Source organism: Lissotriton helveticus, chromosome 1_1, assembly GCF_964261635.1.
Source record: "Lissotriton helveticus chromosome 1_1, aLisHel1.1, whole genome shotgun sequence".
Classification (NCBI taxonomy): Eukaryota; Metazoa; Chordata; class Amphibia; order Caudata; family Salamandridae; genus Lissotriton; species Lissotriton helveticus.
In genome coordinates, this window is record NC_136057.1 from 1,890,119,703 (window position 1) to 1,890,144,881 (window position 25,179).

At 44.4% G+C, this 25,179-nt stretch overlaps 1 protein-coding gene across 1 annotated transcript in view; it reads right to left on the reverse strand.

The window, feature by feature from the left end:
- LOC144775526 (dimethylaniline monooxygenase [N-oxide-forming] 2-like) overlaps positions 1 to 25,179 on the reverse strand; it is a 223,986-nt gene that overhangs the window by 196,170 nt on the left and 2,637 nt on the right. The window lies entirely within an intron of this gene.

Genomic DNA, 25,179 nt, shown 5'->3' on the forward strand with positions numbered 1-25,179 from the left:
GGACGGTTCCCCTGAGGCACAGGGTCAGACTGATTTGCATATGGCCATGTCTGAACTGGGGTGGCGGACTGAGCTAAAGAACGGTGATGGATTAAACCCAGATCAGTTGACTGGGGGTGAGTGTTTGTATTGTCAACGCTCCGTCCATCACCACCTTTGGTTTTTCTTTGTTCGCCCTAAGTTGGCAGGGTATGCTCAGACGTGAGTCCCTTGCTCACTTTGCCACTGGAGTCAAGCAAGCCCGGCTGAAGACGGCTGTAATGCCAGAAACCGGTCCTGGGAAGCTTGATTCCGGTCCAGGGAAGACATGGCTTGGCAGTTCGGGCTGGACTGTTCCCATGAGGCACAGGGTCAGACTGATTTGCATATGGCCATGTCTGAACTAGGGTGGCGTAGTGAGCTAAAGAACGGTGATGGGTTAAACCCAGATCAGTTGACTGGGGGTGAGTGTTTGTATTGTCAACGCTCCGTCCATCACCACCTTTGGTTTTTCTTTGTTCGCCCTAAGTTGGCAGGGTATGCTCAGACGTGAGTCCCTTGCTCCCTTTGCCACTGGAGTCAAGCAAGCCCGGCTGAATATGGCTGTAATGCCAGAAACCGGTCCTGGGAAGCTTGATTCCGGTCCAGGGAAGACATGGCTTGACAGTTCGGGCTGGACTGTTCCCATGAGGCACAGGGTCAGACTGATTTGCATATGGCCATGTCTGAACTGGGGTGGAGGAGTCAGCTAAAGAACGTGATGGATTAAACCCAGATCAGTTGACTTGGGGTGAGTGTTTGTATTGTCAACTCTCCGTCCATCACCACCTTTGGTTTTTCTTTGTTCGCCCTAAGTTGGCAGGGTATGCTCAGACGTGAGTCCCTTGCTCCCTTTGCCACTGGAGTCAAGCAAGCCCAGCTGAAGACGGCTGTAATGCCAGAAACCGGTCCTGGGAAGCTTGATTCCGGTCCAGGGAAGACATGCCTTGGCAGTTCTGGCTGGACTGTTCCCATGAGGCACAGGGTCAGACTGATTTGCATATGGCCATGTCTGAACTGGGGTGGCGGAGTGAGCTAAAGAACGGTGATGGATTAAACCCAGATCAGTTGACTGGGGGTGAGTGTTTGTATTGTTAACGCTCCGGCCATCACCACCTTTGGTTTTTCTTTGTTCGCCCTAAGTTGGCAGGGTAAGCTCAGACGTGAGTCCCTTGCTCACTTTGCCACTGGAGTCAAGCACGCCCGGCTGAAGACGGCTGTAATGCCAGAAACCGGTCCTGGGAAGCTTTATTCCGGTCCCGGGAAGACATGGCTTGGCAGTTCGTGCTAGACTGTTCCCATGAGGCACAGGGTCAGACTGATTTGCATATGGCCATGTCTGAACTGGGGTGGCGGAGTGAGCTAAAGAACGGTGATGGATTAAACCCAGATCAGTTGACTGGGGGTGAGTGTTTGTATTGTCAACGCTCCGTCCATCACCACCTTTGGTTTTTCTTTGGTCGCCCTAAGTTGGCAGGGTATGCTCAGACGTGAGTCCCTTGCTCACTTCGCCACTGGAGTCAAGCACGCCCGGCTGAAGACGGCTGTAATGCCAGAAACCAGTCCTGGGAAGCTTGATTCCGGTCCAGGGAAGACATGGCTTGGCAGTTCGGGCTGGACTGTTCCCATGAGGCACAGGGTCAGACTGATTTGCATATGGCCATGTCTGAACTGGGGTGGCGGAGTGAGCTAAAGAACGGTGATGGGTTAATCCCAGATCAGTTGACTGGGGGTGAGTGTTTGTATTGTCAATGCTCCGTCCATCACCACCTTTGGTTTTTCTTTGTTCGCCCTAAGTTGGCAGGGTATGCTCAGACGTGAGTCCCTTGCTCACTTTGCCACTGGAGTCAAGCATGCCCGGCTGAAGACGGCTGTAATGCCAGAAACCGGTCCTGGGAAGCTTGATTCCGGTCCAGGGAAGACATGGCTTGGCAGTTCGGGCTGGACTGTTCCCATGAGGCACAGGGTCAGACTGATTTGCATATGGCCATGTCTGAACTAGGGTGGCGGAGTGAGCTAAAGAACAGTGATGGATTAGACCCAGATCAGTTGACTGGGGGTGAGTGTTTGTATTGTCAACGCTCCGTCCATCACCACCTTTGGTTTTTCTTTGCTCGCCCTAAGTTGGCAGGGTATGCTCAGACGTGAGTCCCTTGCTCACTTTGCCACTGGAGTCAAGCAAGCCCGGCTGTAGTAGCTGTAATGCCAGAAACCGGTCCTGGGAAGCTTGATTCCGGTCCATGGAAGACATGGCTTCGCAGTTCGGGCTGGACTGTTCCCATGAGGCACAGGGTCAGACTGATTTGCATATGGCCATGTCTGAACTGGGGTGGCGGAGTGAGCTAAAGAACGGTGATGGATTAAACCCAGATCAGTTGACTGGGGGTGAGTGTTTGTATTGTCAACTCTCCGTCCATCACCACCTTTCGTTTTTCTTTGTTCGCCCTAAGTTGGCAGGGTATGCTCAGACCTGAGTCCCTTGCTCACTTTGCCACTGGAGTCAAGCAAGCCCGGCTGAAGACGGCTGTAATGCCAAAAACCGGTCCTGGGAAGCTTGATTCCGGTCCAGGGAAGACATGGCTTGGCAGTTCGGGCTGGACTGTTCCCTGGAGGCACATGGTCAGACTGATTTGCATATGGCCATGTCTGAACTGGGGTGGCGGAGTGAGCTAAAGAACGGTGATGGATTAAACCCAGATCAGTTGACTGGGGGTGAGTGTTTGTATTGTCAACGCTCCGTCCATCACCACCTTTGGTTTTTCTTTGTTCGCCCTAAGTTGGCAGGGTATGCTCAGACGTGAGTCCCTTGCTCACTTTGCCACTGGAGTCAAGCACGCCCGGCTGAAGACGGCTGTAATGCCAGAAACCGGTCCTGGGAAGCTTGATTCCGGTCCAGGGAAGACTTGGCTTGGCAGTTCGGGCTGGACTGTTCCCATGAGGCACAGGGTCAGACTGATTTGCATATGGCCATGTCTGAACTAGGGTGGCGGAGTGAGCTAAAGAACGGTGATGGATTAAACCCAGATCAGTTGACTGGGGGTGAGTGTTTGCATTGTCAACGCTCCGTCCATCACCACCTTTGGTTTTTCTTTGTTCGCCCTAAGTTGGCAGGGTATGCTCAGACGTGAGTCCCTTGCTCACTTTGCCACTGGAGTCAAGCAAGCCCGGCTGGAGTAGCTGTAATGCCAGAAACCGGTCCTGGGAACTTGATTCCGGTCCATGGAAGACATGGCTTGGCAGTTCGGGCTGGACTGTTCCCATGAGGCACAGGGTCAGACTGATTTGCATATGGCCATGTCTGAACTGGGGTGGCGGAGTGAGCTAAAGAACGGTGATGGATTAAACCCAGATCAGTTGACTGGGGGTGAGTGTTTGTATTGTCAACGCTCCGTCCATCGCCACCTTTGGTTTTTCTTTGTTCGCCCTAAGTTGGCAGGGTGTGCTCAGACGTGAGTCCCTTGCTCACTTTGCCACTGGAGTCAAGCAAGCCCGGCTGAAGACAGCTGTAATGCCAGAAACCGGTCCTGGGAAGCTTGATTCCGGTCCAGGGAAGACATGGCTTGGCAGTTCGGGCTGGACTGTTCCCATGAGGCACAGGGTCAGACTGATTGCATATGGCCATGTCTGAACTGGGGTGGCAGAGTGAGCTAAAGAACGGTGATGGATTAAACCCAGATCAGTTGACTGGGGGTGAGTGTTTGTATTGTCAACGCTCCGTCCATCACCACCTTTGGTTTTTCTTTGTTCGCCCTAAGTTGGCAGGGTATGCTCAGACGTGAGTCCCTTGCTCACTTTGCTACTGGAGTCAAGCAAGCCTGGCTGAAGGCGGCTGTAATGCCAGAAACCGGTCCTGGGAAGCTTGATTCCGGTCCAGGGAAGACATGGCTTGGCAGTTCGGGCTGGACGGTTCCCCTGAGGCACAGGGTCAGACTGATTTGCATATGGCCATGTCTGAACTGGGGTGGCGGACTGAGCTAAAGAACGGTGATGGATTAAACCCAGATCAGTTGACTGGGGGTGAGTGTTTGTATTGTCAACGCTCCGTCCATCACCACCTTTGGTTTTTCTTTGTTCGCCCTAAGTTGGCAGGGTATGCTCAGACGTGAGTCCCTTGCTCACTTTGCCACTGGAGTCAAGCAAGCCCGGCTGAAGACGGCTGTAATGCCAGAAACCGGTCCTGGGAAGCTTGATTCCGGTCCAGGGAAGACATGGCTTGGCAGTTCGGGCTGGACTGTTCCCATGAGGCACAGGGTCAGACTGATTTGCATATGGCCATGTCTGAACTAGGGTGGCGTAGTGAGCTAAAGAACGGTGATGGGTTAAACCCAGATCAGTTGACTGGGGGTGAGTGTTTGTATTGTCAACGCTCCGTCCATCACCACCTTTGGTTTTTCTTTGTTCGCCCTAAGTTGGCAGGGTATGCTCAGACGTGAGTCCCTTGCTCCCTTTGCCACTGGAGTCAAGCAAGCCCGGCTGAATATGGCTGTAATGCCAGAAACCGGTCCTGGGAAGCTTGATTCCGGTCCAGGGAAGACATGGCTTGACAGTTCGGGCTGGACTGTTCCCATGAGGCACAGGGTCAGACTGATTTGCATATGGCCATGTCTGAACTGGGGTGGAGGAGTCAGCTAAAGAACGTGATGGATTAAACCCAGATCAGTTGACTTGGGGTGAGTGTTTGTATTGTCAACTCTCCGTCCATCACCACCTTTGGTTTTTCTTTGTTCGCCCTAAGTTGGCAGGGTATGCTCAGACGTGAGTCCCTTGCTCCCTTTGCCACTGGAGTCAAGCAAGCCCAGCTGAAGACGGCTGTAATGCCAGAAACCGGTCCTGGGAAGCTTGATTCCGGTCCAGGGAAGACATGCCTTGGCAGTTCTGGCTGGACTGTTCCCATGAGGCACAGGGTCAGACTGATTTGCATATGGCCATGTCTGAACTGGGGTGGCGGAGTCAGCTAAAGAACAGTGATGGAATAAACCCAGATCAGTTTACTGGGGGTGAGTGTTTGTATTGTCAACGCTCCGTCCATCACCACCTTTGGTTTTTCTTTGTTCGCCTTAAGTTGGCAGGGTATGCTCAGACGTGAGTCCCTTGCTCACTTTGCCACTGGAGTCAAGCAAGCCCGGCTGAAGACGGCTGTAATGCCAGAAACCGGTCCTGGGAAGCTTGATTCCGGTCCAGGGAAGACATGGCTTGGCAGTTCGGGCTGGACTTTTCCCATGAGGCACAGGGTCAGACTGATTTGCATATGGCCATGTCTGAACTGGGGTGCCGGAGTGAGCTAAAGAACGGTGATGGATTAAAGCCAGATCAGTTGACTGGGGGTGAGTGTTTGTATTGTCAACGCTCCGTCCATCACCACCTTTGGTTTTTCTTTGTTCGCCTTAAGTTGGCAGGGTATGCTCAGACGTGAGTTCTTTGCTCACTTTGTCTTAACAGGTAACAGCTATATCAGAATTAAAACATCTGCGGTGCTTCCACAAATCTATTTATGCAGCTGAAATCTCTGTGAAAATCTAGGGGAAATGAGGAATTACCACAGTAATTGGACCTGGAAATTCCTTTCTTCTAAGATGACACTCAGTCCAACCTGTAATAGTGCTTATCCCACAACTCATCCTTCGAGATATTGGTAACTCAGAGGGTGGGGAATATTTGCGCCAATTTTCTGGGCCCACTCATTATGAGCGCCTATGAGTTTAATGACACTAAAAATAGTCATTTATAGAGATATCACCTACAAATATGTGTTTATTATTGCACAAAGGAACCTGTTTCATCATCAATTTAAGAATAACAGAACATTGAGATAAAACCTGAAAGGGATCTAATTTATGGCTCACATGTTACATGCAGCAGTTTGATGTCACTGCACAACTCACTGAGTTTCACTGACAGTGAATATAGAACTATTATGCTGTGCAGACCACATTTATATCAACGCTACTCAGAGGTAACTTTTTACGAATTTCGAATTTCAAAGCTTTATTCGACTTTTAGTCAAAAAAGCAAACCTCCTAACCATAATACAATAAATACTATACTATACTGTAACTTTTTACAGTGTGTAATGGATCTGTGTACCGCTCGATTACATCCTTAAATGAGGGTGTAGTTTCCTAAATGTAAATATGCAAAGAAAGCACAGAACTGAATTGTAGTGTTTTTAGGACCTTGGGGATAAGTACAGAATGTGTTATGATGGGCAAATGTTTCTCTGTCATTTCGAAAGATAGCTTATGCCTGCCGGGAGGTCCATTAGAAGCTACTGCGGTGCCTTTTTCAGATACATTCGTGCCTCAACCGACTGCCCCGTTGGACCTTTGGGGGAGTACATCACAAAGGCCCAGGACTACAGTGTCTCTAGGTCCCAGTTGGCAAATATGCCGACAATTTGAGCACATATGTGGCAAGGAAATCTAGACTGTCGAGCATACTATGTGGCATATTTTTTGTCATTATTATCCAGCGATTTTGACATTTAAATAGATTAATACAAAAAGCAATCCCGGCACTGGAGAACATAGGGCCTGTTAAGCATTTAATCAATACACTTTCAGCAGACCCTAATAAAATGAAAGCCTGCTTTATCACTATGTGTTTTCTACCTTCCAGAGTTAAGAACGTTGTGAAAATGCTGAACTAGTAGCAGTAAACAAGCTACGCTTTTTAAATAAGCATTGGTAAAACCAATACCTATAGATTTTATTTTTTTATTTTTAATGATAGTGTTTCTTCATTGATTAGAGATTTTGACATGGGGCCTTGTTGTGAGCTGAGTGTGTAATTCCTAAAATCAGGCAATGTGCAGATGGATGACTGGATGGATACGTGAGTCCATGGAAGGATGAATGGGTGAGTGATTGCCTTCATGGATGTATGTATGATAGATGAAAGGATGAGTGACTGCATATATAGTAATAGCCCTTTGAATAGTAACTTGAAAAAAGCTGTATTTAACATATACCCCAGTGAGTTCCTAAAAATGATGACGTGGAACATCACTGGGATTAAAAATAAGATTTGTGATGTCAACTGGCTTCAAACGCTGGATGGGTTTGGGGTAGTCCTGATTCAGGAAATATGGTGTATTGAACACTTTTTTATAAATGACTACCAAACCACCTGCACTAATGCCATCCCATCTAGGATGGGAAGAGCGAAAGGTGGCCTAGCTACACTAATCGCAGTTACTTCACCCCTGGCCCTCAGGAAATATTTTACTTCATTGCTATATTATCAGTTTCTGTATTTTTACTCCAAAGGAAACCAGGCCATTGTTGTAATAAACTATTACAATAACGTTTTTGATAACACAGAGTAAGGTCAGTAACTCATTAGAAAGGGACTTGGACCTCTTCTTAAAGGGAATAGTAGGGGATTATGTTTTATTCTGGGCTGGGGATTTTAATTGCACTAAATGCGATTTTGAAGTAGGAGAACCCTGTGGGTATTGTGACGATTTTGGCGATAGGATCCAACATTTATCGCATTATATGTACGGGGAAGCTATCAACTATGTATTGCACAAATATGATCTAATAGTTTTAGAACCTACTACGCTAGTAGGTGAAATAAATATGTACACCTTTGTAGGATCAAGGTCATCCTCTTTTTTTTTTTTTTTTTTTTTTTATTTGACAAGCAAGTCATAGAGATTAACATATCCAAATACAGAATCAGAAAAATAAGATGAATCAAATTCAATTCGGTGCAGGTCCATATTATAAAAAACACAAACAAAAGTTTAAAAAAAAGTAATTCCTAAACAGGACAAATCATTAATAATTAATAAGCCATAAACAAAAAGAACATCCATGATCCAAATCATTGCTAGCATTGCAAAAAATTCCCCCATATCTTGGCAAACTTTTTTTTAGCTTTAATTCCTCTATTCCTGGCAATAGCATCTTCCATAGTGTAAATTTCAAAAACCAATGTCCACCATTCAGTTATATGAGGAGGATTCTGAGAAATCCAAGCCCTAGCAATCACGAGTCTGGCACAAGCCAATGTAATATTTAGCAGTTCTTTATAGATAGGGCTAACCGGGTATGGACAATAGTACCGCGGCTGCATTGAGTGAAAAGTTAATTAGTTGATTTTTGCGTTAAAATATTTTCTATGTCCACCCAATATTTAGCTAGTGTTGGGCATGAGTATATCATATGTATGAGGTCTGCTGCCACCAGACCACATTTAGGACATTTAATACGATCATTATTAAAGTTATTTTGTGCCCATTTAGAAATTTTTAATGGAGTGTAATAAAGTTGGCTGACCGTTCTATACGATTGGAGTTTCAGGCTGGAAGACTAGACGGCTTTAGTGATGTTTACTAAGGCAGCAGAGATATTCTGAGTTGTCACGTTATATCCTAGGCTAACAGTCCATTTTAATGCCAGTCTTGGAGCTTCGTCAAAGCTATTCTGACTGAGACACTTGTATCCCAGACTAATTAATGGTTTTCTATGCCCAGAATAAAAACAAGCCCATATATCTGAACTTGTAATTTCTATCAAATTTATTTTATGTATTAAGTAGTCCCTAATTTGAATATATTTGTATCTCATTTTTTCAGGCAGTTTATACAAAAGTTGCAATGTTTCAAATTGTAAGAGACCATCAATACCATACAGATCTCCTAAAGTCTGAATACCATAGTTAGCCCATTCTCGACCAATTTTATCTCTAAAAATATCTGGAAGCCCAGGGTTGTCCCATATTGGCAGCTCATTGTGAAAAAAAGAAGTGTTACACTTGGTCAACATCTGTTTCCATATGAATACGGCGTCTCTCGCAGTCTTAAATTTTACACGTTTAAAGAAATTTGGGTCTTGTACTTTTGCCAGGAATTGTTTTGAATGGCCACCAAGCATAAATTGGTGAAAAAAATATTGATTGTTAGGGGCAAATAGGCTAAGCAGCTGGCCTAAAAAAGAAGCGAAAAAATAAGCTCTGAAATCTGGGAAGTTCAAACCTCCCTCTTCAGATGGGAGTTTTAATATTGTCATAGACCTTCTAGCCTTCTTATAGCCCCAAACGAAACTACTTAAAATGCCATCTAATTTTTTAAAGAATAAGTTATTAACGCGGCAAGGTATGGAGCGAAATATATATAAGAACTTCGGCAAAATTTTCATCTTAATCAAATTCATACGGCCTATAAGGTTTAATGGGATCTTGTGCCATTTTTTCAAAAGATTGGTAACTTCTTTTAATAAAGGATCATAATTTAGTGAATTTATATGATCAGTTTTAGATGATATCTTTACCCCTAGATATACTGCAGATTGACATAGTCCTTGCACAGGTAAATTGGCCTGATAATTCATGATAACCTGTGTTTTATTTATATTTAATTTATAATCTGAAATAGTCCCGAAATTATTAGCTTCTATCGTAATCCCTATTAGTGCATCCGTTACATTAGTGGTATAAATAGCGAAATCATCCGCATATGCGGTAATTTTTAGAGTTTTACCTTCATGCAAAATAGGGGCAATCTTAATTTGGGCTTCCAAAGCGTTAATAAATGGCTCCATGGAGAGAGCAAAAAGCAGGGGTGATAGCGGACATCCCTGCCGCGTCCCCCGCAGAATTGGAAAAGTTGAGGAGAGTGCCCCGGCATAGCTGATTTTAGCGTTAGGATCCTTATATAATGCCTGAATGCTTCTTAAAAAACGCCCTTTAAAGCCAAATTGTCTTAGAACTCCCCACAAATAGTCCCACCCCACTCGGTCGAACGCCTTCTCTGCGTCTAAAAGTATCATACCGAGTGGGGTGAGATTAGTTGTAGCCACATCAAAAGCGGTAATAGCCATATTAACATGCATGGTAGTGTCCCTCCCAGTAACAAAACCGTGCTGCTGATCATTTACCAACTGGGGCATAAAAGGGGCTAGTCGCATAGCTAAAAGTTTAGAATAAACTTTAGCATCGGTATTTATCAGAGATATAGGTCTGTAAGACCCACACTCTACAGGAGGTTTATTTTATTTTAAGAAGAACATAATTTTAGCTGTCTTCCAAGAGTCTGGTGCCTTCCCAGTAGCACCAATTGCATTAATGACCAAAGAGAACAGTGGTAGAATTTCATCTGCACAAATTTTGTATACCTCTATGGGAAGTGTATCCTCACCAGCCGCCTTATTAAATGGAAGAGAGGTAACAGCAAGACGGAGCTCTGTTAATGTGACCTCTTGTTCTAATTGGTCAATACATGTCTGTTCCAAGTATATGTCTTCAGGTAAGTTCTTCCTAATATAAGATTGTAGCTGAGCTTCAGTGCCTCTACTCTTGGGAGTATATAGATTTTCATAATATGAAACAAATTGTCCCAGAATTTGTGCTGGTTGAGTATATAAAACATTATGGGGACCCTTAATAGCTTTAACTAGGGTTGTTGCACGATCATCTGCAACTTTATAGGCCAAAAGCTTCCCAACTCTATCTCCACATTTATATTGAGATAATTTATATTTGATAATTTTTTGAGTGTTTTTCTCCCTGAGAGAGCTTTTAAGAGTTGAGCGCTGAATTACAAGTTTAGTTTCTAATTGAGCTATACTTTGCGCGTCCGTCTCATCAGCTCTAAGTCTGTCTTCTAGTTGTTTCTCAAGTGATAAAATATTAGCTAAGATAGCCTTAGTCTCTTTCTTGCGCATAAAGTTTTGTTTGAGTACATATTGCTGCGCAACTCCCCTAATAGAAGCTTTACAAGCGTCCCAAATTGATAGGAGATTAGCAGTATTAATATTAATTTCAATAAATTCTTTAATATGTTCCTTTAGTTTAGCTACAAATACTGAATCTGTTAGCAAATATCTAGGGAATGTGAAGAGTCTAAATTCAGGCATCCTTTGAATAATATTAAATATAAGAAGTATGGGGCTATGATCGGATGAGATCCATGGGAAGATCTCCATGTGTCCTGTATCAATAATTTAATCTGAAGCCCAGGCCAGAGCTATTCGTGAGCACCGTCTATGAGGTGAAGAGTAATAAGTATATCCGGGTATTTCAGGAAACAAGTTTCTGCATACGTCTTTAACATTGTGTATCCTTGCTAATTCTAAGATTGCCGCCCTAGTTTTGCGCCTACGTCGAAAAATACCTCTTTTTGTAACATCCTGATCATAATCTAACACACAATTAAAATCCCCCATCAAAATAAGTTCTCCCTCCCATGCGAGCAGTTCCATGTTTAACCAATCAAAAATATATGGGTCATCGGTATTGGGCCCATAAATGGCACAAAAAACATATTTACGATTTTCCAACTTCAATTGGGTAATTGCCCAGCGACCCCCATTATCTGCCATAGATTTAATCACTTCTACACATAATTGTCGTTTTTTCAAAATAGCTACACCTCGTATAGGAGCATTTAATGTAGTACATATTAGCATCTCATATCCCAAATGACCCAATAGCTTCTTGTCCTTAAAACAAATATGCGTTTCGGTTAACAAAACCATATGTGGATCATATATTTTCAGTTCTTCATATATCAAATTTCTTTTGTTTTCATTATTCAAGCCTGACACGTTCCAGCCTAAGCATCTAAAACGCAGCATACTGACAAGTTACTAAATCATAATAAACTGCACCTTTCCTTGAATTTAAATTCATTATTAGTCTATAAGATACTAAGTCAATCACCCTTGACCTTGTCTTGTCCTTTTCTGTTTTTTCCTCGCATCCTTTCCCCCGGTGTCCTATCCCTTTCCCACAGTCACCCTCTATCCCCGACCCCCAACCCTTAAAGCACCCCCTCCCCGTGTCTACCCGGAAGCTTACCCCTATCTTCTGCTGCCGCTCAAAGGGCAGCCAGTCAGAGAGATCGCCCGAGAGCCCCTTTTCTCCGTATTAACCTCATACCAAAAAGGCATCAAAAATCACAAACAAAAAGAAAGTGCCCCAGTGAATTTACAGTAAGCCTTGCTTTCCTAGGTTTCTTTCCTTTCCATTGTATAGCTGTTTCTAGTCTCTCCCCCTCTCTCTTATCTTCCTATTCTTCCTTTTCGTAATCGGTCTAATTTTAAGCATTTGAATTCATTTTAACAAGTAATTGCTCCGCCTCTTTTACATCATTAAAAAAGTAAGTATGACCAGATTTCATAACTTTGAGACGAGCAGGTTCTTGGAGGAAAACTGTGGCACCCTTGGATTTGAAAGAATCAATCAGTTTACGCAGCCCCCATCGTTTATCCATAGTTATCTTACTAAGGTCCGATTTAACGAAAAAAGTTATATTGTCCAGTGTCACAGGAGTATTAGGTCTAGCTTTAATTGAGATTGCTTGTCTTAGCAAATAGTTGCCGAAGTAGATCATAATTGGACGTGGATATTTGCTTTCCTTGTTTTTTAGACTCATAGGTAATCTATGCACCCGCTGCAATTGAGAGTCCCAATCCCAGTCGGACAGGTCAGGAAGTGCTCTTTCAAATAATTTGACCAAATAGGCCCTGACATCTGAGCCTTCTGATCTCTCGGGTATTCCAAAAAGTCTCAGATTCTGTCGCCTCTGCCTGTTTTCCAATTCTTCCACTTTATTCTGTAGGGTCCCAATCGATTCATTGTGTTGATCTACTTGGGCAGTACTAGTAGCTAGGGTTTCCTCCACTTCGACAACCCTCTGTTGTAATCCATCGATCTCTTTCGTTACCCCATTCAGTTTATTAGTAACTTCCTGCAGACTAAGTTGCATCTTGGTGTTATCTTCCCTTAATTGAAGAAAATGTTTCTGAGTCTCTTGATGGTGTATCGTTAAAGTTTTTAAGATTAGATCCAAGGAAGAAGATTCAGGAGTTGTATTAGGAGGGTAAGAAGATGTTGCAAACTGCAAAGGGGGGGCCTTGCCTCCAAGAGTAGTACTACCCGGTGATCTGTCCCTAATGTTGGATTGAGTATAATCAGTAGATGAAGTGGTGTGGCTCACTGGTTAGAGGCGGCAGACCCGAGAGCAGAGGACGGCCCGGGACCAGGGTTCGATTCCCGGCGCGGCAGGTTTCTGGACCAGGGTCAGCGGACTCGATAATTCTCTCGCCTCGGTGCCCACTCTGATCAGCGATCACACTCGGCAACTCTGGGCATTAGCTTGCCTCATCTTCACTAACGGCCCCACCAGACCGCCGGGGATGCCTGGTCTCACCCTGGAGATACCCATTAAGGGACCATCTCTCAGGGAAGCCAGGAAGGGTTTCGCAGCGGTCGAAGCGCCTTGGGACCCTACGGGTAAGTAGTGCGCTATATAAATGCCTATACATTTACATTTACATTTAGATGGGCAAATTTCATTGGTAATTGCCATTGAAGATACCTCAGATGACTCTAAATTTAAATCTTGATCTTGATCTATCAAACCCCCATTTTTTATGGGAGAATTTTGCTGTTTTTTCAAAATGCCCCCTTCTGTGGGAGTAGTTCCTGAAGAACACAAAGCGGTATTCTTGATAACCCCTCGCGGTTGCATCCACTTAAGCAGAGGTGTTTGGTCTCTAATGGATTTCTCTACCATAGATATTGGTCATCCTCAAACATAGATCATTTTATCATATCAGCCAATGGTAAGGAACTGGTAGAAAAAGTTTTGATAAATATCAGTCTTTTTAGTGATTAACATCTCTTAAGTATGTAATTGAAAGTAAACCTGTCACCTACAACACAGGGAAAGACAGCAAATGCCGACATTGGCACCCAAAGGAATAATGGTGTCTCTATAAAATGGATCGGTGTAAACCCTGTTACATTCATGGAAAACCTTAAAGGGAAAACATCTAGCGATCTAGAAACTTGTTTGGATAGCTCCTCCTCAGACCCAACAATTATAAATGCCTTTTGCAACATTACTAATGAAATTGCAGGCGATCTAACTACTAAAAGGAGGAAGAAATTTTGTGATCTTAACCCTAGATGGTTTAGCCATGAGTGTTCGAGGCTGAATGCGGAATTGAAACAGGCACTTAAACAAAAACTAAGAGACCCCCCCTAGCATTAGCTCCGTGGGGAAAGATTATAAAAATTCTTTGAAAGAAAGAAAAAGGGATATCCATGAGGGAGCATGGGAGAAATTAATCCATGCAGCTGAGCTGAAAGACTCAGCTCTCTTCTGGAAGACAATCAATCACCCGTACTTTAAAGAGCATAACGCAGTAAAGATTGACTGTGTAGTACCACCAGAAGATTGGGTCTCCCATTTGGTAGTATTTGTAATCCATCTTAACAGCACGAGCAGAGGGTAGGTCATAGACGCGACCGAAGAGGGAGACAAATTGCTTCCTTCACTTACCTGCAAGCTGTTGTCGATGGGGCCCAGTCCTAGAACTGACGGGGTTGGGTTAGGGTACTACTATTAAGAGTACCTTTCAGCGCTTAGACGTTGTACACCTTGAAGAATAAGGTACAGCGGGTTCACGGGCAATAGGCCTGGCACCTGCTACAATAAACTGAATTTGTTTATTATTATTATTATTTTTGTTTGGTCCTGAAGAAGCGCGATTGGATCCGTTAGGGACCACCAGATGCGCGAAACATGTCGACCTAATTTCTTTCCCCACTTGAGCACTCACACTGAGAGTAGCTGTTAGCTACACAACCGCCCCTTTTTATTTATTTTCTATAGGGACACTCCAGGGTCCACCCCATTTTAATTGACCACCCAGACCCCTGAATAAAACTGGTTTGAGGGAACTGTGTGGCCATTTTAATTTCCCACACTCACCATTTCTGCTAGGCCCTCAGACCCACATGCACAACTGCGGCATCTCCAAAAAGAACTCCGCTAAAGAGCCCCCTTGTGGGTCCTGTGAGGGACTACAGCGCCACCCACACGAGGAGCTACGCCCGATGATGATTCAGGGCACTCGTAAGGTTGTCTGAGGGCACTAGGTTACCAAGGAGAAGTACTCACACTACACCACAATTTTCCCCAACCTACCTGGGAGTTAATCAGTAAGCAAACTGTTCTGTTCCTGTCTCTTTCTGTCTAGTTAGAACGAGTAAACCACATTTTGGGCTTCAAGTGCACACATATATAAGGGATGGCAGAGTGACTAGCTGGATCAATGGATGACATATCATAACGATAGATGGCTAGATGAACAAACAAATGTGTGGATGAATGTGTAAGTGAATGAGCATATGGAAGCTCAGACATGTTGATTGTAGAAGTCTGTTCTCTGAGCATCCATAGTTACTGCTCACTCAGCCATTCATCAAGTCATCATCATCACTTTCTTTATTCGAGCCGTTTGAAATACAGATCATAAAAGCACAAAAATGCACATAAAACAAGGATAATAATAAATATGTAAACATGTTATTGCAAAATGCATTTCTAGGTGTGAAGCCCATTTCAGAATACAGAAACCCTGCAAGAAGCAATTTGCCCCAAATCTAATCAGGACATTAATAAGTCGGGCCAAAACAACTAGCGGGCATTCATCAAGTCATATTTACCTACATTCACCTTCCACATAATCCACATGTTCAGTGACTTATCCATCCATACAGCACCACCCCATTACCTGCCAAGTGTATCACTTAGGGGTACATGCATTAACGTTTTTTTGGAGCGGAAATGGTGTGATTCGCAAAAAACGGCCGTTTGCGCCCACAAAAAGGCCTTTTGCAATGCATCAAAGGGTTAGGCACTTGCAATTTATTGTGATTTCTTAATTTGCAATTGCATTTAAGGAATCGCAGTTTGCGATTCCTTAAATGCAATGAAAGGAACATTAAGAAATAGCAAATTCGCTATTTGGGACCCAAAAATACAGAGAAAGTAATCTGGTCTGTATTTTGCAAAAAACTTGATCAATGCACTAAAGTAAATTTTTCAAGGTTTCAGGTTACATATACACATGCCCTTGGGGCATGTGTGTGTGCAACATGGGTGCACATCACAATTTCAGGGGCGCAACATGGTGTCATTTTGACACCATTGCACACTTGAAATTGCATGCGCAATTTGCGCGTACCTATTGGTACTCGCAAATTGCGCATGCATTTTCCCATTCATTCATATGGGTCTGTAGGCCCATAGGAATGAATGGGTAGCCATTCCTTAATTGCGAATCGCAAAATGCGAGTCGCAATTAAGGAATGTCTAGGAATCGCAATTTTAATAGCAATTCCTACATGCATAGGCTTCAGAGAGTCCTTAATTGCGATTCCTCAATAATCGCAATTAAGGACTCGCAAAAGCTTTTCTTGATGCATGTGCCTGATAGTCTCTATGTTATGATCCCTGAATATCAAGCCCACAATATCTACGGTGCACAACATCCAGGACAAATTATTGAAAAAACAATATCAACAGGTAAGTAGGCATGGATTTTCTTTACCTAACTTGACATGTATGTACCTAAGTGGTATATATGTCTTCAAGGTATGTAGATGTGGAGCTAGGAATAGTAAATCTATACTTCCCCATATTCATTTACATTTCAATATTTTGTCCCTCAATAGTCTGTCCTTAATATTCTTTTACCACAATATTCTCGGGCTCGATAGTCAGAAGTACAATCGTGTCTGCTCTGTCCAGATCTCAGCTCCTACTCCGGACAATGACACCATTGACTGGCCAGGCTTGGCGGTAGCCCTAATATGGAGTACGATTCCAACCACTGTCAGCTTTCGTTGTGATCATTTACACCTGTTCCACAAGACTCAAGCTGGATTTAAGTCCTAAAAAAATAACGTTGCACAAGATGGTGTAGAGAAATAAAAGAAAGAAGGAATTTTTCAAGCTCCTCACACCTTTACATGGGAAAGAGCAGATGGAAAGAGGATTCAACAAAAAGGCACTCAGTTTAATTAAATAGAGCGGATTTTTGTAATGATGCAGGATTCACTTAAAGAAGAGCACCAGACAAGGGAAGTACATTGAAGGAATTACTTATTGCAAGTCAAGAGAGCACCGGGAATAGGTCCTGAACGCTCGACTATCGGCACGGAATGCGCCTATAAAATGGCCGCCACGTCCTACGTCATCGCATAGGAACGCGACGACTAGTATGCGACGCTACATATCTCCCTTCTTTATATAACAATGACAAACAATGAAGTCTCTCTCTGGTCCTAGTTATTTTGCTTCACCCAGTTTATAGTCTCTGTATTTGTCAGGCCTCACTATTGTTCTCCCTGCCCTCGTACATCTTACCGGAGTGGAGATGAAACTCTCCCGGTTGCTCTCTGCCTGGCTCGCCAGCCCTCTTCCAGTTCCCTGAGGACTCTCTCTCTCCGCAGTCTCTCCTGCTTCGTCCTGAGGTTCCCTTGCAACAGGATTGTCTCCTTCATCGAACTCTGCTCCTCTCCTCTTCCTTCTGCTCCTGAGTCTTCATCTCACGGTAACTCTCTGTCTGCAGATGAGTCTTGGCCCTGTTGTGTCTTTGATCTTTCTTCATTGGCCCACTGTAATATCTTGTTGCACTTGGACATGCGGTCCTGTGACCAGACATTTCCATCGCTAAGCAATGCAGCTCTGTCGCACACCTCCTTCACCTGCATGGGCTGGCTATATTTACTGTCCCCTTTCCTTCTCAACTAGACAAGTTTAACTCTGACCCACTCTCCTCTTTCAAGCGAGGCCTCTTTCACATTGCATTTCTTATTGTAGTGCTTGGTGTATATTCTTTGTGCTCTCTCCGAGTTGTGCTGAACCATGGCTGGTGACCACTTACTCGTGACGGTCTTTTCCTTCCACGCCAGATTGTTCTTGGTGAAAGAGTCACGTCCTCTTAGGATTTGGAATGGACCATACCCAGTGCCCGTGAGTGTAATACGGTAGGCCCACAGCATACTCCTTACTTCCTTTTCCCAATCCTTGCCGATCGCAATGGCGGCTTGTATAGAACCCATTATGACACGGTTAAACCTTTCGGCTAGACCATTGCCGGCAGGATGGTATACGGATGTGTGTTTTGTCTTGATCCCGTTTCACTCCATGTATTTGTACCACTTTTCCGAAGTGAATTGTGGCCCATTGTCGCTCAGGATGGAGCGTGGTATGCCTTCTCTAAGGAAAGTGGCTGTGAGAAATCTGAGGACTGTCTCCGTGTCCATCTCCTCATGTATGTCCACTTCTGGCCACTTTGAATACCGGTCTATGAGAACACACACATACTTCGGGGTTCCTTGTGCATCCAGTACTGGCCCCAGAATGTCTATTGACACTTCCTCCCAAGGGTTCGCAGGGTTGTCGAACTTCCCCAGTGATGGCCTTTGTAGGGTTTGAGACTTATCCACTCTCTGGCACTGGTCACATTCCCTTACATGCCTTTCAATCTGGATGTCCATTTCCGGCCACCAGTACATCTGTTTGGTTCTCATTTTCGTTTTCACGATACCCAGACGACCTTCATGTAATACAGCTAGCAGGTGAGGTATCAATGACGTCGGAGGGACCACTTTATTCCCTCTAAACAAGAATGTCCCATGATCACCCATGGACAACTCCTCACGCACCTAAAAGAATTTTCCTGAGTGCTGCACTGAGATGTTTTTTTTTCGGGCATACTTGTATCAGGAAGTCTTTAACCTCTTTGATGTCTGGATCATTTTCATAGGCTTGGTCCCATTCCTGACCACTTATCACCTCCTCCAGGTCTTCTGCAAAAGCCACATGGACTTCATCCTCGTCTGTGCTGGTCGGCGCTTCCTCCATCACTGAGGCTCGGCTGTGATAACTAGCTACCTTATTCTGTGAAGAACAACATGGAAGGAGTTGACTATGGTTTTTCTATAGCGCGGGGACACACTAGTTAGTGTAACCAGGCGCTTTACAAATTTAATTTAATAATAATTGTTCCTGGGATGTACTCCACATCATATCTGTAGTCTAACAGCTTCAGAGTCATCTTGGCGATTCGGGGTGTGGCGCTGGCGTGACCACAGGACGTGAGCACTTTCACCAGGGGCTTATGGTCTGTCTTGAGCTAGAACCTCATACCCCATAAAAATTGGTGGAATTTCCCCATGGCCCACACTACAGCCAGCATCTCTTTTTCTATGACACTGAACGTTTGTTCTGTTGGCGATAGGGACCTGGACGCAAAACTGATGGTCGCCATCTCTCCATTCTTCCTTTCTTGCATTAGGACTGTCCCTTGTCCTTTTTCACTTGCATCAGTAGTTAGCGTGGATCGCCCCAGCGGATCATATCCTTGAAGAGGTACTGCTATGCTGATGTCTTCCTTGATTTTCTGGAAGTCTCCTTGCGCCTCTTCTGTCCATGTAAATGTTGTTTTGTTGCATATGAGCTGCCGCAGGTGGTGCGTCTTGGTGGCAAAGTGCTGCACAAATTTACTGTAGTATTCGGCCATATCCAAGAATGACCTTACATCCTCTTTGTTCTTCGGTGCTGGTGCTTCGCATATCGCTTTCACGTTGGCTTGTTTGGGTGTAATGCCCTGTTCACCGGTCTCGTGACCTAGGTAGGTGATTGATGTAATTCCGAACCGGCACTTTTCCCATTCGGCCGTCAGGCCATTTCCTTCCAAGATTTGCAGCACCTTTGTCAGCTTTTTGTCATGGTCAGTTTGATCCTCGCCCATCACCAAGATATCGTCTTGGAAGTACTGTACTCCCTCTATGTCTCCGAACAGTTTGTGCATACGTTTTTGGAACACTGCCGCTGCTGACGCTAAGCCGAAGGGCATCCGGCGGAACTGATAGCATCCGAATGGTGTTATGATTGATGTCAGTTTCCGACTCGTGTGGTGTAGGGCCATCTGGTTACAGGCCGAAGTGAGATCAATGGTGAAAAACCACTTTATCCCCTTTGTTTTTGCCAGCATTTCTTCTATCCGTGGTAATGGATATTTCTGCACGAAAATGCACTTGTTCAGTTCACGCAAGTCCACACATAGGCCGACCTTACCATTGGGTTTCATCGTCACCACCAAAGGGGCCAGCCACTCTGAGCAGTTTATCGGTTCAATGATCCCGTTGTCTTCCAGTCTCTGCAACTCTTGTTGTACTGCGTCCCTGACCGCTATGGGTATGTTCCTTACTTTGTGTGAAACCGGCGTGGCGTTCTCCTTCAGGTCTATTCGATGCGTGAACTTCGTTAATATGCCCACTGTTCCTCAGAACACCGCAGGGAACTCGCTTTTCATTCTTTTGAAGTTCGGTTGATGCTCCGTGCTGGTCATCAATACCTGCGTGTCCCCTCCTGGGTTCAATTGTATGCCCAAGTCGCCTTGATCCATCCACCGGAGAACAGACGGATCTTTTTCTGCCACGTATAACTTTGCACTCTTTGCTGCGATCTTTGAACTCGAACTTCAGGACTCGATATCCAACCATAGGGATGGGTTCTCCAGGCCGGATATCTGGGGGTTCCAGGTGCAATCCCAAACTAGGTTTGAAGCTTCCACTCCACACTGTTTGTTGTACGATAGTGTACGGAGGGCCCGAATCCGCTACCATCTTGATCCGTACCCCTTCTATAACCATGTCATTGTGGTTTCTTGGAGCGTCTGCAGTCAATGTCTACACCTGTTCTTCGACGCACAGCACATTGTCTTCTTCGTCCAGTCCTTCTTCTACTTCATCTCCCGGGTCTTGCGTTACGTATTTCTCCGTTGGTCTCTTCACCTTGCGGCGACACACTTTTTCGAAGTGTCCTACGATCCCGCAAAACATGCATTTTGCTCGGAACGCAGGACAGCATTTGTCGTACGCTGCGTGGGACGGACTTCCGCATCTGTAACATGTGCTCATGCCCTCTTTGTTCAGTCTTTTTTGCTGAGTGGGTCTTGTATTCCATTTGTTTTGCGCCTTTCCATCAGCTGCCATTGACTTGCCTCTCTCCAGTGGTTCTGCCTTGTCGACTTTATTGACCATGAGCCTTGAGGTGGACTCTCTCTTCGCTGCGTCTGCGCATCTTTTGGAAAGTTCCGCCTTTTTCATTATAGCTATGACTTCCTTCAGGGTAGCGTCTCCATTCACCCATAGTTTGTCTTGGATCGCAGTGTTTGTCGTGTGCATGACTATTTGGTCTTTTATAAAGTCATCATGCAGGGCGCCAAATTTGCACGTGATTGCTAGTTTCCTTTATGCCGCTACATAGTCGTTTATTGATTCGCCCGTCGCTTGTGTCCTCTGTTGGAAATTGTATATGTCTACGGACGTGTACACTGCCGGTCTATAATGGTTGTTCAGGTCTTCTATCGCATGCTGAAACACGTCGTCATCCGCGGCTTGTCTTGGAGTGGGGACTAGATTCTGAAAGACTCTGATCCCTTCTGGGCCTAGGTTGTGCAGTAATATTCTCCTCCTCCTATTTCTGGGAAAGGCTTCCCTGTTTTCGTCCTCCAGGGCTTCTAAGTAGTTCATAAAGTACTCCCTCCAATCCTCCCACTTCATCAAGGGTTCGCCTGGTTTGGGTAGGAATGGAATAGGAGTCGTGAGTGAGGACGCTTGCGCACACATTTCAGCGCGTCTTTCTGGTGCTGCCTCTTCTCCCCTGGGACTGCCTCTCCGTGCTGTGCTTGTTCCGCCAGGGCCCTGAATATCTAGTAGGCACTTTAGTGGTTGGCGGCACTCCTGGTGGGGCGTTATTTCTCTCCTCCTCACTCCTTTTCCTTTGTATTGGTTGGTCCCCTGGGTGAGTGCCTCCCTCAATGGCGCACTTCTGTGGTGTCTGATCGTGCCTGAGTTGGCTTATTCCTCCCCTTTGGGTTCTGTATCCACTCTGCTTGGGGTGGGGCAGCCCCCCTCCCTCTATGTTCCTGGAGGTATTCCTGCCCCCTGTATCCTTGATTGCCACTGACCTGGCCACTGTTATGGGTGCTTGCCTGTAATAGCACGTCCTCTGCCGCGCTCTCTTGTTGCTCTCTCTGCCCCCCAAGTCACTGTTCCTTGTGCCTTCCTCTGTGCTTTTTTCCTTCTGGTGGGTCCTGGTGTCTCCCTTTTATTCCAGAGCCCAGCCTCGTCGCCACTGTAATGATGCAGGATTCACTTAAAGAAGTGCACCCGACAAGGGAAGGACGTTGAAGGAATTACTTATTGTAAGACAAGAGAGCACCGGGAATAGGTCCTGAACGCTCGACTATCCACGCAGAATGCTCCTTCAAAATGGCCGCCGCGTCCTACGTCATCGCGTAGGAACACGACGACTAGAACGCGATGCTACAATTTTATTCCACTCAAACAACATCTTCTGTGCGAACCCAGATCATAAAGCCAACAGAACTGAATCGGCTGTACAGAAGGTAAAGTAAAATATTGAGGGCTTAGCCAACCAGGTCTGGCAAATCGAGCAGGCATCAGCAACCACAACTGTCCTTCTACAGTGACTAAATGGCCATGTTCTAAAGGAGTTACAGAAGAATCTTAGCACTCTGCGATTATAAGTTTTGTGAAAAGTGAACAAAGATATGAGACAGCATGAGGAGGGAAGCCCAGTGCAGTAATTTGAGTGTTCCATTACCACTTGCTACACGTTGTACACGGCAGGGGTGTGCACATTGCAGGGGTTTTCTTATTGAAGGGCAAGGAGATGAGAAGAACTGGGTGCTGTGCAAAGCCTGCATGCCTCATTTGAAAGACAAGATAGGTTACTCCACCTTAGGCGGAAACATGATGGTCCTTTTACACTCTATTGAAAGTTTCCAGAGAGAGCTTAGAGTGTCTCTGCATGCTAAAGGATTGGTGTTTTGGGGCTCTCGCCTGCTCATCCTCTGTGGTCTGTCCTTGGGGCCTAGTCAGAGAACATAAAGATTTCAGCACTACAGAGGTTGATGCGGAAATTGGGTAAACAGTAACACTGAATGTGATTTCTAAGGAAGGAAATACGTTTTTGACGAGTTTAGATCAGCTCTTTCCTGCTTGTGGTGGAAGAGATACAGCTGTGATTGTCTTTATTTATTGTGACAAGATAATGTCCTAGTATTTGGTACAGATCTGATTGGGACTGGATGGGCAATCAATTTCTTGTAACACATCAAAGACTGGAAAAGTTAGAAAGGCGAATATTGAACAAAGGTGAGCCATAAGCTTTAGAATCAAAGAGGTAAGGGTGCAGAATTGTCTATGAATTCACAACATGGAAAGATACGTGAATATTAAAAACGTGTGCATGTGCCTCTTCATTACAAGCAGGTACACATTGAGCTGCCTTTAAGAAATGTATAGAAATATTCCTCAGGTTGGATGAACTTATCCCATTGAAATGGTGCAGTATAAATAATGGTGCGAGCATAATTTGAATTAATATATGATTTGATGAAAGTGAAGGGTCAAGGGTGAACGAATTATGCAACACACTAAATACTTTACTTAAAGCAGAATTATACTGTGGTGTAACATAGAAGTATGACATAACATTTTTCACTACCAGTGAGACAACATGGTATAGTGTGTCTTCTATGTTTATGAGGAAGCGACAGTTAGATATTGATGCCCATTTTTGATTGGAACACCATAGTCATCTATCACTGTGGACAATACACAATGGCAGTCAACTGAGAGTCCAGACTTAATCCAGATCTTGCCTTAATCTCAGTAGAGAGTTATCCAAATATGTATCACATGGCTTTCAAAATCGCCTTCAAGTTTATAACCCACTAGCAAGGTGCTGTTTTTTGTCAAGACAGGCATGTTCTCATCCATCAATACCATGGGATTAAGCCTCAGGCATACACTGTGTAGATAAAAATGGTTGTTATGTTGGAACTGTCAAATATTTTGTTGATGGTGATACTCTAAAGCTTGTAAATCACAGTGTAAAATGAGAGTGACTTGGGAGCAGTGTCACGGAGTCCCAGTAGCACTGCTGTAAGGTCCACCAAATGGTAAATGAGTGGTCCAGTGGCAGCAGAAGGTGGCTTCTGTGTGCTTCTATTGGTCAATGTGAGGCCCGGTAGGTGTGGTATAGGCCTCCAGAACTGGAATCAGACACTTGGTTCGGGCTTCTGCTCTTATGGCATCTATTGTTCAACCTTGACCAGCTGATGTCCTCACATGGGGGATGGGGAATCCCAGGCAGTGCATAGAAAGTACTTCCTTAGGCTGATCCGAAATGTGGATAACCCTTTTATCAGGCAGTGGCTGAAAAAGCATAATCCAAATCAACCAATAGCAAGTAGAGGCTGACCCAAAGTCCCTGTCTTTATATTTTGTTTATATAAGTGTCAAACATGTCACTAGCAAATGTGTAAAATAAACAGAATGAAAACATAGGCATGCCTAATCTCGGCATACAAAAAATTGTAGCTACTGGTTTGGATACTGTGGGCCTGATTCACAAAGGTAAACTCACACTTTTGTGTAAATGTACTGTTTTTTGATATTCCAAAACGTAGAGTTTAATTATACTAATGTTAATATCATGACTGTGGTGACTCCACACTCGTGGTGGAGGCTCTGCACATATAAATATAGACCTCTCCTATCGTTCTATGCGCAGAGGTCTCCACCCCGACTGCGGAATCTCGGCAGTTGTAAAATTACTATTAGTTAAGTTAAACTCACAAGGCATGATTCACAAAGGTAAACACTTCTGTGTGAGTTTACTATTTTTTGGGTATTCACGAACTGCAAACTTAGATTTAACAACTGTAATTTTACAACTGCAGAGACTCCGGACATAAAAATATGAAAGATGCCTAACTTTTTATAAGCAAGGTCTCTGCAGTCTTAAATTTACTGTTAGTGAAATGTACCTTGCAGTTCGGAAATACCTATAAAATAGTATAAAAAACGTACACAAAAGTTTAAGTTTACATTTGTGAAAAAGGCCCTTTGTATGTACTTGGTATACGGCCATTGTACGACTGACAGTCTGGGTAGTATTTGATGGTATTGTGTACTCTTTTGTTAAATGTTGTGAAGTGATGCATGATCATACATTTAATGGATTATTATTCCTGTATGCTTATTGTTTGTCCTCAGGAGATGTTTGCTGGACTATGGCATACATATAAAATACCATAAATTCTTCCTTACATCTAACCTTTTTTACATTCACACTACCCACACTAACACGAACATACCACTTCGAAACTTAATACTAAACAGGCGCTCTTCTAACTAGAGCCAACCAAAAACCAACACAACAACTGACAATATAAAACTATGGTTATTCCAGCTTGAACAATGGCATTCTCAAATCTAAGCAATGGGTGCCCAGGTTCAAAACTGCAATAGTCA